The sequence below is a fragment of the Palaemon carinicauda genome, chromosome 14 (assembly GCF_036898095.1).
Source record: "Palaemon carinicauda isolate YSFRI2023 chromosome 14, ASM3689809v2, whole genome shotgun sequence".
NCBI lineage: Eukaryota > Metazoa > Arthropoda > Malacostraca > Decapoda > Palaemonidae > Palaemon > Palaemon carinicauda.
The window spans coordinates 132,609,983-132,613,671 of NC_090738.1; the positions used below are offsets into that span (position 1 = coordinate 132,609,983).

The 3,689-nt window shown below is 40.3% G+C and overlaps 1 long non-coding RNA gene across 1 annotated transcript in view; it reads right to left on the reverse strand.

Moving 5' to 3' along the window:
* LOC137653362 (uncharacterized) overlaps positions 1–3,477 on the reverse strand; it is a 3,502-nt gene extending 25 nt beyond the window's left edge. The window contains exons 1-3 of the long non-coding RNA XR_011046457.1: positions 3,416–3,477; positions 1,598–2,525; positions 1–1,396 (exon numbers count right to left, since the gene is read on the reverse strand). The exon at positions 1–1,396 is cut by the window's left edge and continues 25 nt beyond it. This is a non-coding gene — a long non-coding RNA (uncharacterized lncRNA). The remainder of the gene's footprint in view (positions 1,397–1,597; positions 2,526–3,415) is intronic.
* Between the last annotated feature and the right edge of the window lie 212 nt (positions 3,478–3,689).

The following is a 3,689-nucleotide window of genomic DNA, read 5'->3' on the forward strand; positions in this document are numbered from 1 at the left end:
ACAAACAGATTTATTGGACAAACAATGAATACTAAAACTAAACAGCTCTACTATTACAACAAAGTAACGTAAGAAACGTCGTGAGAAACAAGTGTTAAAACAAATTACAATCTAAGAGTACCCTGACACTTACACGACTTTTTGCCACGAATTTGTCGTGGCAAGACGTGACATTTTGTGGCACGAACTGCAAGATCAAGGGGCTACAAAAATTACCTCAGAATCACAGCTGACCTGTCAACATTAACACGAACTGGCACGACGAGTTCACGAACAGGTCATGAAATTTTGTCGTGACCAAAATTTTGAACATTTCAAAATTCTCGTCCCAACATGCCACGATGTCACAACAGATTTACGAACACTTCACGCCAGTTCACGACGAGTTCACGCCAGTTCACGACTCGAGTCGTGACAATGCCTGCCACAAATTCGTGCAAGTGTCAGGCTGGCTTAAGGAGAAAATTTGACCCCAGCATAAATGACAAGCTAACAGTTCAAACAGAAAATTTCATGAGAATTCATAAGGGAACAATTAAGAAACAATAATAAATATTTCATAGCATCCCTCCCCTTGATAGGGGACAGAGCATTCTGGATTAAAGTAATGAACTGTGCGATGCACGAATTTTAATACAAGAATTACATACGGAAACAAAAGTAGGCATCTTTAATGCATGTCTGTAATAAGGTTATATTTTTTTATATGCAATATCAAATTTTATACTGCTGTAGGTAACAGTTGGCCTTTAATTTGTTAAAAATGTTATTGACAAAAGACAATGGATTAGTAAAAACAAAATTCATACAATGATATTTATTATTTATAAATTAAATAAAACTTTAATCTTAATAATATGAAAGAAATCCCAAACCTTCTCCACTATACTCTAGGAACTGAGGAGGCTTCAGTTAATTTCAATTAGAAAATGTGCAAATTGAATAAGTTGCTTGTCTGCAACAAACTTGTTCCTATACCCACATTGTTATAATAAAGAGCTTGTGGAATTCAGGTGCCTTCAACATAGAAGACTTTAAAAAAAGCTTTTGATACCTTCAAAGGCAAGATTAAATCTTCTGTTCACTTCAGTCGATCTTAGAGCTGATAAAAAAGTAGGTGCAGCAACTTCAAGGTTCGGCCAGGACCTCCGATTAATCCAGCCATACCAATAACACCATGCACTGCAGTGTTTATAGGAGTAAGCAATTCTTTGTGGTATGTAACAACATCCTTTGATGCAATCATTCGACTCCCAACATCATGAGCCAAGTTACAAGACATTTGGGAATTTTTTTGGAAAGTTGACCATCATTCTTACTTTAGGGTGAAGAAACAAGTCCATCGATATCCTTCATCCCGTACTTGTGTGCAAAGTGTTCAATGACAAACTCTCATCTGAAAAAGAAATTAAACGTTGAAAGCTCGCAACAGCATTTGTAATTTCAAAGGGAAAAGCAGTGATAAAATAATACCTACAGATTTCAGAAAGGCAGAAACTGTTAGCAGTTTCTGTCATGAATACTTAATATCCTTTTAATATTTAAAATTTAGCATTTCCAACATCAATTATGTAAATAATAGACAAAGACACTTAACTGGTTTTGGACGACGATGCAGGGCGAGACCCATGAGGTGTCACTGTTCTGCCAACTCATTCCCTATTGGATGACGATGCAGGGCGAGACCCATGAGGTGTCACTGTTCTGCCAACTCATTCCCTATTGGATGACGATGCAGGGCGAGACCCATGAGGTGTCACTGTTCTGCCAACTCATTCCCTATTGGATGACGATGCAGGGCGAGACCCATGAGATGTCACTGTTCTGCCAACTCATTCCCTATTGGATGACGATGCAGGGCGAGACCCATGAGTAGTGTCACTGTTCTGCCAACTCATTCCCTATTGGATGACGATGCAGGGCGAGACCCATGAGGTGTCACTGTTCTGCCAACTCATTCCCTATTGGATGACGATGCAGGGCGAGACCCATGAGGTGTCACTGTTCTGCCAACTCATTCCCTATTGGATGACGATGCAGGGCGAGACCCATGAGGTGTCACTGTTCTGCCAACTCATTCCCTATTGGACGACGATGCAGGGCGAGACCCATGAGGTGTCACTGTTCTGCCAACTCATTCCCTATTGGACGACGATGCAGGGCGAGACCCATGAGGTGTCACTGTTCTGCCAACTCATTCCCTATTGGACGACGATGCAGGACGAGACCCATGAGGTGTCACTGTTCTGCCAACTCATTCCCTATTGAATGACGATGCAGGGCGAGACCCATGAGGTGTCACTGTTCTGCCAACTCATTCCCTATTGGATGACGATGCAGGGCGAGACCCATGAGGTGTCACTGTTCTGCCAACTCATTCCCTATTGGACGACGATGCAGGGCGAGACCCATGAGGTGTCACTGTTCTGCCAACTCATTCCCTATAAGAAACTAGTTAGAAGTCTCCCTCAGACAGACTGGATTACTCCCAGGCTTCAATACCATAGGTGAAGGTAGAGGTACATCTGAAATAAAATATCAAACTCAATAACAGCATAACTACGATAGGGACCTGGTAAATTTATTAAACATCCTGCAAGATTAGAAAATCATAATTACAGCCAATCTTCAATGGTAGTAAGTTAACACCCATCTCAAGTGGTAATTTTAGAAACTAACGGGAATTTCCACAATATTCACAGAATTTCTTCAGGAGACTCACAACTAGTCATCAATCTTCCAGATTTAAAATCTTCCAGGTGTGTTTAAATTAAAATTCCTTTTATATTATAAAATCAGTAAGGTTTAATGGGACACCTCTTAAAATTGCTAAAAGACTAATCTCCGATTTAACACTTATCAAAATCGTTAATCAAAGTATGAGCATATTAGACACTTTTCTAAAGTTACGAAGATTACTTATGCATTAACTAGCTTTTACTACTTACAAGCAGCCCCCGCGGCTCAAAACCAGCATGGTTAAAAAGTTGAAGACTAGTAGGTAATTCGACCCTTACCCTTCGAGACACTGAACTAAATGGGGTCAATTCTCTGGGATAGTACAAATTATATACAAATAACTATGTCTATCTATCTATATACCAAGGCACTTCCCCCAATTTTGGGGGGTAGCCGACACCAACAATGAAACAAAACAAAAAGGGGACCTCTACTCTCTATGTTCCTTCAGCCTAATCAGGGACCCAACCGAGTTCAGCTGGTACTGCTAGGGTGCCACAGCCCAACCTCCCACATTTCCACCACAGATGAAGCTTCATAATGCCGACTCCCCTACTGCTGCTACCTCCGCGGTCATCTAAGGCCCCGGAGGAAGCAGCAGGGCCTACCTATCACGCACTAAAACGAATAATGCCAATACAATAACGCCACAAAATTTCTTGCTGGGTCAACTTACAAAATACTGCCGATCCTTGGTGAATGATTCTTAACACTACCACAGAACCAGTGAATCTAAAGATAATCCAAATTCTAACTTCCAAAGAAGACTAAACTTCACCCCAACAAGGAGAACTAAATACAAACAAAATCACAGTTCAAACAAGGATTACAGAGTAAATACTATGAAAGTACAGTTCAGGGGGAACTACACGAAAAAGACAAAATAAATATTACTTGACATTATTAAGCTAGCATAATGTTATATTAGCATAATGTTATGTATATATATA